The sequence below is a fragment of the Leucoraja erinacea genome, chromosome 10 (genome assembly GCF_028641065.1).
Source record: "Leucoraja erinacea ecotype New England chromosome 10, Leri_hhj_1, whole genome shotgun sequence".
NCBI lineage: Eukaryota > Metazoa > Chordata > Chondrichthyes > Rajiformes > Rajidae > Leucoraja > Leucoraja erinaceus.
Genome location: NC_073386.1, coordinates 24,739,068 through 24,748,662, shown reverse-complemented (window position 1 = coordinate 24,748,662; position 9,595 = coordinate 24,739,068).

Here is a 9,595-nt window from a genome sequence, read left to right as displayed (position 1 = left end):
AATCTTTCATAACCATCTTCACTTTCTGCAAAACCACCCACTTTTGTATCATCAGCAAACTTGCTAATCTTGCCCTGTATGTTCTCATCCAAATCATCGATGTAGATGACAAACAGTAACGGGCCTAGCATCGACCCCTGAGGCACACCACTAGTTACAGGCCTTCAGTGTGAGAAACAGTATTATTGATGATTTATGATCATTTTTCAGCATGTATGTTTTCTTTCCAAATTGATGCTACAATGAAAAGGTAATGAATTGAAAAGCACATGGAAGTTATTCCAGCTGTTAGCAGCTGGTAGTACCTACCCAATAAAATGCTCTAATGAATCCCATGGAACACATAGAAAAGGTCTGCAGAATTTCAGGATTATTTTGATTATCCATCTTTACAAGGGAAGGGGAACACATTGTGTGCTAATCACCAGAAAATGTCTTCTTTCTTTTGCTAGTAAGGTGTTTAAATGGCTCATGCACTCTTTTGTTAAATTGTTTAAAATATTTAACCAAAGAAGGAGGAACAACATCCTGAAGGCTTCAAAGTAGATGCAAAGATAAAAGTGTGGTCTTCTCCAATCAGTTTGTTGACCTGACAAAGGAATTCCACATTTTAACTCTCAGTAAGAATGACCAGAGAAATGCATTAAAATTGTTAAATAATTCTCCAATGCCATGATAATGAAAGTGATAGTTGCGGTGAAGATTGGGACAATTACATTTCCATTCCCCATGATGATATGTATACTCACAACAATTTACAGCAGTTTTGAACCAGGCCCTACTGAGGATTGCAGTCCATTAACACTTAGGGAAAATGCTACAGATGCTGAATATTTAAAATGAAAATTCTGTGAGCTTGGAGGGATTAGATGGCAGTCCAAGCTCACTTGGCTGCGGTTCTGATAACTTTACATCAAGCACCTAAATCTTGGATAATATATTCATGTAAAAAATTGGATCACTATCACCTCAGCTGCCTGGGATGATTAATAGAGATCCAAGAGCCTCACGTCACTAAAATGATCCTTTGAAATGTTTCCCAGTACAAAGCTTTGACCATAAGGGAATGGATATGTTGAAAATATCTGATAAATAAATCTTAAAGAAGATATTTTATGGTCCATTGATTACCAATAAATGACGTCAAAGATGACAGCAGAATCGAGAGAGTGCCAGAATTTGATAGGAAACACATTTGCTTTCAGGAAATGCCAGGATATTTCGGATGTTTGTTAAATGTTCAGGGCCCAAACTTTTTAGACGCCCCACTGGAGACTTAGTAATGCTCTTCAATACCAGATTTCTCATGGAGTCTAATGGTGGAGCACAAATGTCTGATCACTGCATCTACACCATATTAGACCTACAGGATTGGGCAAGAACAGGATGTAAGGTCTATAGCCATCTCGGATCAAAACAATAATGGCAAGCATCGGGTTTTTGCCATTCAGAGATTGTTGTCAAGAAGAACAACCACATTGCAATGGCTCAGATATAACTTTATAACAGAGTAATTTTTCAGTAGTCAATTAACCTATCAGAACATTTTTGGGATTATGGGAGGAAACTGGAGTACTTGGGGGGGGGGGAACCAATGGGGTCACAGGAAGAATGTGCAAATTTCACAGAGAGTGCACCCAAGATGAGGATTGAACCCCAGTCAGCCATGCGTGGGAGCAGCAGTAATTGCTATGCAATATGCTTTCACATTGTAAACCTTCAGCTTTCCCCATGTCAGAGATTGTTGCCAAGATGGAGAAAGACCACATTGCAAGCTTGTGAGTAACCCAGAAATAATATGTTGACATAACTCATCAGTAAATCAGAGACTGTGGTTTGAAGTACATTATTTAAAGAAAGAACATAATGAAAATTGCAAGGTGATTCACTAGAAAGGTGACGAACGACATCAATGTAACTCACATTATTTTTGTATTAATCGAGTTTGCTTTAAATCTATAGAAGTGCTTTTAAACAATTAAGTAATTTGCATTTTACTTTTAAAAGTAGTAATGAAAATCTAAATTATGTTTAAAAGTTTTTGTATATTTCTGAAAATACAGAAATCGTGCAAGATGTGACAGCTTTGACAGCAAGTGAAGCCCACAGTCATGGCTTAGTCAACCACTTAAAATTATTTTGTTCTGGTCAGCACACGAAACAGTTTTGATGGAAAGGTTGCTGACTTTAGCCCTATGAAACATTAGCCCTATTTTTTTCTAGTGATGGGTAATGAATCACACCAGTATCCTGACACTGCAGCACACTGTCTGAGTAGATGTATTTTTTGGAGTACTGGGAACAAGTGCCTGTGAGTGTTTGGGCATGGAGGATCAAGAGTGCTATAACAAATTGGTTTTCCTCCAGGTTGTGTTAGATGAGGCAATGTACATTTTTGGGATTTGTGCTAGGACTGCAAGGACAGCATTTATTGTCCATTCCTAATTATCTTTAAAGTGAGTGACTTGCTGGGCTATTTCCAAGGGCATTTAAAAATCATCCACATTGATGGGTCTTGATTTGAACATTGGCTGGATTGGGTAAGGATGAAAAATTTCCTCCCATGCAGGATTGACCATAAAACCATAGAGCATAGAAATAAGTCCTATGGCCCAGTTGTCCATGCTGAGCAAATGTCCATCTCTGCTAGTCCCATTTGTCCATGTTTGACCCATATCCTGCTAAACCATCCCTACCTGTCCAAATATCTTCTAAATGTTAATATTGGAGCTGCATCAAACATTTCTGCTGGCAAAGGAATTCAAAGGTAAAAAGGAGTATCTGTTGATACAATGCATTATTTCAATTATCCAATGAGCTAATACTTATTTAACAGGATTTAGACGACAAAAGTTTGATGTCTTGGAGGTTAGGCAAAAACAAAATATATCATTGTGACAAAATCCAGATTGAGTGGAAGGAAAAGCAGATTTAATTGTGGTGGTTAGAAGAGCAAAAGTGTGTATTTCATTGACATTGATAGATTGCAATCAGATAATTTTAATTATACTTCATGCTCTGATTCTCTTCCCACATATGTTTTCTGACCTGAGTATTTCCAGGGTTTTCTTTTGTAAATACCATTGTTGATGTTTTACCTCTTTCTCAGGTCTGCATAAGAACATGGAAAATGAACCATTTAAGGAGATGATGGTCAATTTGTTTTACCTCAGGACAGTTTTCCTACTTTAGCCCCATATTCCTTATTTCCCTAAATATCAAACAAATCTATGAAACTTGGTCTTGAATAAACTCTATGTCCATTTTTACATGAAGATGTGTGAAGACAAAAATATATCTGAAATGTTAATCCAACTATTTTTCACAGACTGACTCGTCTGCAGTGCGTTTCCTGCATGTTATACCATGGTTTACATTTCCAGCTGGCCAGTTCCCTTCATGTCATTATATGTATGACCAGCAGGGGGTCTCTTATCAGGTTCAGATTTGTTTATTGTCATAGGCACCAGTGTGTAACGGAAACGTGGATCATGGAGTAAACAGTACACATGCACTAATGATAAATACAACAATGCATACAACACAACTGAATGGTGCAAAGATTGTAGTGTAATCTGAAGTAGTACAAAAATACTGAAGTATGATAAGAGAATAACTGAATGAGGGAGGATTTAAGAGGTAGAGTACTTGGCAGCACCTCTCGGAAGGCACGTGACAAGGTATTAGTTCAGGAATCGAATAGCACTGCAAAGAAGCTGCTCTTTAAAGGGGCTGTCCCACTTGGGCGACCTCATTGGCGAGTTTAGAAGAGTTTAAAAAAATGACATGTAGAAGACCTCCTTCGACATCCTTCGACTATGTTGAAGACCAGCTTTGACTACCTACGACTAGCTACGACTAACTTCGGGAAAATTGAACACTGAATAGTGGAGAGTGAAGACGACCTCCTTCGACCTCCCTTCGACCATGATGAAGACTACCTTCGATTACCTACGACTAACATGGCGACCTACCATGACCTACTACGACCTACTACAACTAAACCTACGAGTAAAAAAAGTATCGATTTTTTTCCCATGGCGAACTTTTTTTACTCATGGGCGTTTTTTAACATTTCTTTTTAAATGCCATGACCTAGCTGAGGCCTCGTGTATGCGGAGACCACTCTCGAGCATGAAGCAGAGTTACGACGACCTTCTACGACCTCGTGTCGACCATGCTGCGAGTATGAGTCAAGGGCAAATTCACAAGAACTCGGGGATTAGGTCGCCCAAGTGGGACAGGCCCTTTACTCTGGACAATTGGCCTTTCCAACTCCTGTATCTCTTCCGAAAAGGTGGAGCAGGTAAAAGAGAAGATAGATACAAAATGCTGGAGTAACTGAGCGGGACAAGCAGCATCTCTGGAGTGATGGGTCTGAAGAAGGTTCTCGACCCGTCACCCATTCCTCCTCTAGAGATGCTGCTTGTCCCGCTCAGATACTCCAGCGTTTTGTGTCTATCTTTGATTCAAATCAGCATCTGCAGTTCCTTCCTACACAAGAGATAAAAGGGTATGGCCAAGTCAGAAGGTATCCTTCATGATAATTCCAGCCTTCCTGTTGTAACACACTGTGAAGCGACTGATGGAAGGAAGTGACAAGCCTTTGATGCTAGGCTGCGTTGACTACCAATTGTAGGTTCAGATGATCAAGAGCAGAGCAGTTGCCATAGCAGGCTGAGATACTTCCCGTCAGAATACTTGCTATTGTGCATCCTAAGAAGTTCCTCTGTCTCCGACCTCTCTGTCCTGGGTCTCCTCCATGGCCACAGCGAGCAGCACTGGAAATTGGAGGAACAGCACCGTTTGGGGAGTCTGCATCCTGGGGGCATGAACATCGAATTCTCCCAATTTTGTTAGTCCTTGCTGTTTCCTCCCCTTCCTCAGTCCCCCTGCTGTCTCCTCCCATCCCCCAGCCTTCGGGCTCCTCCACCTTTTTCCTTTCTTGTCCCCGCCCACCCCCGCCCCCGATCAGTCTGAAGAAGGGTTTTGGCCTGAAACGTTGCCTATTTCCTTCGCTCCATAGATGCTGCTGCACCCGCTGAGTTTCTCCAGCTTTTTTGTGTACCTTACATAATAACTGAAATGACTTGCTTTATAATGTAATAGGGCTATAAGCAAATTGCAATATTCTGATTAATACGGGGAATGATAAATTGCAAATGATCAATATTGGATCATCGGTAAACAATTATCTCACAGAAATGGTACTTAAGGGAACATTTTCTTCTATTAAACTTAGCAGAATGATGGTAATATTATAATTGGTTTTGTTGTACTAATTTTAATAACCGATAATGTGCAAATTAAATCCATTATATAAGATAACCTTCAAAGAAGTTCTGTTGGCTCATTGGTTCATTCAGTGGCTTAACTGCATAAAATACAGGAATATATCCTAAATGTGTGTTTATGCAACTGTGTCTGTTAATGTAACCCACTCAGTCACCTTTGGATCACCATGTCATTGGACTGCGATCCTGCTCATTTTATTTCACTCTGGTAAGACCATGTGGTCACTGATCTGCAGACCAACCCATGCGAAAGGAAATCACATGCAGGCATCTTCTACTCAGAACTGGAGTGAAAGCAACACAGTCCCAACTAAGGGACTGTCAAAGAGGAGAATTAACAAGCAGCAGAAATCAAATTAAGAAGTGTAAATAAACCCCAATTTTTCTTTTTTAAAGCACGTACCCATATTAAAAAGGAAATTGTGTACTATATTTTTTTCTTACAATGCCCTAATTTAACCAAAAATGGAACATAGAAAAATATTAGAATGTGAATGAATAAAAGTGATGTTCTCCCCTAGAATAGTTCTTGTAGCAACAATGGTGAAAAGAGGAGTTTCAAATTTGGGGAGATTTTGATCAAATACAGAGAGCATTAGTGTTTTTATTGGTTGAAGTCAGTATCTAGAGCACACCATGTTGGAATTTGCTGGGTACTTTGATAGATTAGGGAGTGGGATTAATTGCATTTTGTTCCACAAAAGTTAGGACAAATGCCTGGTACGAAGGGCTTCCTTCTGCATTGTGATATTCTCTGAAGTCAGAACGTTTTTGAGGATAAAACTTTCTATGTATTTTCTAGGTGGATGTTGCTGGAAATGCTTGCATTTAATGCAACTTCCTAATTCCTCCTTGAGAAAATAATGGTAGTATTCCATCACATGGAGAGTATTCCATCACATCCTTGACGTACATTGTAGATCATTTGAAGACTTTGGAGAATCAGAAAATGAGTTATTTGCCAAAGAATGCCAAACTTCTGAACAGCTCTTGAAATCTCAGTATTTACAAGGCTGATCAGTTAGGTTTCTAGACAATGGTGACCATCTAATGAACTTACACTACCCCTTCCCCCACTCTATTTTCCCAGATGCTTAAAGTGGAGATTTCAGCTTTGCTCATACCTTTGACTGTCAAAGGGAGGAGGCTGGAATGCATTCTTAGTTATGACTCTGCACATATGTTGCGTGCCACTTAGCGGTCCGTGCCTCAGTGTTGTTCATATCTTTCTGTGTGCAATCACAAACTGCTACATTAACTAAAGAATTGCAAGTGGAACTGAAAATTATGCAATCAGTAGTGACCTTGTGATGCAAAGAAGATCAGGAATAAAACTGAAGATGGATTGCCTGGGACACTGCCCTGAGGGACCAGTAATAACTTAAAACAGAGAAGAATTCACTTTCACATGAAAGAGAAAACCGGAGTAAAGATAAATCCACTTAAAACCTAATGCTCCAGATTGGAAAACCAATGATTAACATGATTGATAAAATTACTCTCAAAACTTGATCATTTTCTTCCATGAATAGCTCTGCTACATAGACTGTAAGTTTCAGTTCATTTCCTCGCCTGGTATTGTACATGTTAGCACCAAAAGAATATTGGCCAGAGTTATTATTCCCACTCTAACCGGTATATTGTGATAAAATACAAATGTTAAGACTGGCCATAAAGGTGAAAAGCTCGTGGGAAATAACAAATTGAATTTAAAATTGGTTCAACAGTAGGAAATAGTATCATTGACGGCGCTAGAAATGAGGAATGAACTTGGCTCACTGGAACGGTGAAGCACAGCACCACTACCTGTAACACTTTTGTCAACCACAAATAATGGTTGATATCGGTTTCAGCTATTGGATGGCTATTTGCTAAGTCCTTTCATTTTTGTGACAGCACCATTTTAGACTTATAAATACATTTTAGACTTAAATACAGGTGCCATCATTAAAAAGTGGGTGGCACAATGGCACTAGTAGAGCTCACAGTGCCAGTCACCAGAGCCAGTGATGGGTTTGATCCTGACCCCGGGTACCATCAGTGGAGAGTTTGTATGTTCTCTTGATGACCGTGTGGGTTTCCTCATGGTGCTCCCACATCCCAAGGACGTGCGGGTTTGTAGGTTAATTGACCTTTGTAATTTGCACCCAGTGTATAGGGAGAGGATGCGAAAGTGAGATAACATAGAACTGTAAGAATGTGTGATTGATCGACGGCATAGACTCGGCAGGCCGAAGAGCCATGCTATATATCTGAACTAAATGATAGAAAAGTTGGCCGTGTGATTAATAATATGGGAGAAAGCTATAGCAGTACATCAATGGAGAGATCAAGGGTGGCACAGCGGCACAGCGGTAGAATTGCCGCCTGACAGCACTTGCAGCGCCAGAGACCCGGGTTCGATCCCGACTGGGTGCTGTCAGTATGGAGTTTATGTGTTCTCCCTGTGACCTGCATGGGTTTTCTCAGAGACCTTCCGTTTCCTCCCACACTCCAAAGATGTACAGGTTTGTAGGCCAATTGGCTTGGTATCAGTGTGAAATTGTCCCCAATGTGAGCATGGGAGCACCTCAAAGCTGCGTGCTCAGCCCCCCCCCCCTGCTGTACTCACTCTATACTCATGACTGCGTAGCCGGTCATAGTGCGAACTCCATCGTCAAGTTCATCGACGACACCGCTGTTGTGGGACGAATCATTGATGGTGACGAGTCAGAGTATAGAAGTGAGATCGAGCAACTGTCCATATGGTGCCAGCACTTTATCTGTTTATTTATGTGTATATATATATGGTCTATGCTATATAGACACACTGAACTGTTCTGTATTTATGCTTACAATATTCTGTTGTGCTGCAGCAAGCAAGAATTTCATTGTCCTATCTGGGACACATGACAATAAACTCTCTTGACTTGACTTGACTTGAGGGTAGGATTAGCTGGTCAGTGTGGGCTCGGTGGGCCGAAGTGCGCTGTATCTCTAAAACTAAAATCAGATGACAAAGGGGGAAGTGGAATTAAATCCAGAGTGATGTCAGATTTTGCATTTTGGTAGAAAAGGCAAGACTAGAAAATGATATGATGTTGAGGAGCAGAGATTTGGAATGCATTTTCACAGATCCCTAAAAGTTGCCAGGTAGGACAAAAAGCTTAAGAAGTAATAAGCAAAAACCTTCTTTTGTTGGCTATGACATACAATGTGCAAGAGCTGGGTAAAATGTAGGTTAGGTCACAACCAGAGCACTTCATATCACAATCATTATCAATCAAAGGAATGTACTGCACTGTGAGACTAAACTCAAACTCAAAATCAGTGCAGTACACATATACATAGATGTTGTAATCACTGGAAAGTTATAGATCTGAGGAAGAATTGGTTAGGCTGTGGCTATTTCCCTCATGAACTAGGAAACTAAATGAAGATTTAATTGAGCTTCATAAAATTATGACAGACCAAGATTGAATGTATAGGAAAGTATATTTCCTTCAACAGATAAATCATCAAGTAGTGTGTGCACATTTAAGGTAAATGGGTTGATTAAAAGTTGATGAAATATGCTCTCATCAGAATGCAGAACTTTGGAATTTGAAGAGTATTTATGTGCCTTAACCCAAAGGATTATGGATCAAAAGCTGGGGCATGCAATAAGGTTGAATAACTGTTCAGCATCATGGAGCAATTGCCTCCCTTTTAAATTTCAATGTTTCTTAGGACATATCTTAACATAAGGTGGTGACATTTTTAAAGTCAGTAAAGTGGAAAATGGTAAGTGGAATGTTTTACCCAGAAATTTCCCTGAAAACCCTCGGAAGTAGCCTAAAGAGGATATCAGTGGAGCAGCTACAGATGCACTGATGGACAAGTCTGTTGGGAATAAATCAGAAGAAAAATTAATGGCTCATTCATTTACAATAAGTTAACAGCCTCTGGCATGAATATGCAAACGCCAATAACTATCTCCACAAGGACCAGTTGGCTAATTTATATAATAACTAATGATTAAAGAACCGTCACCTGGGGTGTTCAAACCCCACATATATAACTGTGATGAAGAGGCAGGTCCATACTAGTTGAAAACAGTGTTTTATCATACAGTGAATGAGTTCGGCAGATGATGGAATTTGTTCTTATAAAACATATTGGACTCCTCAGTGGACAGTGATTCATTTTGTTCAACTAATAATTTTAGATAAGTCAAGGTCTTTTTATATTCTGGTCCATCTCATATTTTGCATTGATTGGGCACAGGATCCTTTATGATACCGAAGGAAAATAAATAACTTGACCGTGGAAAGAAAAAGTGC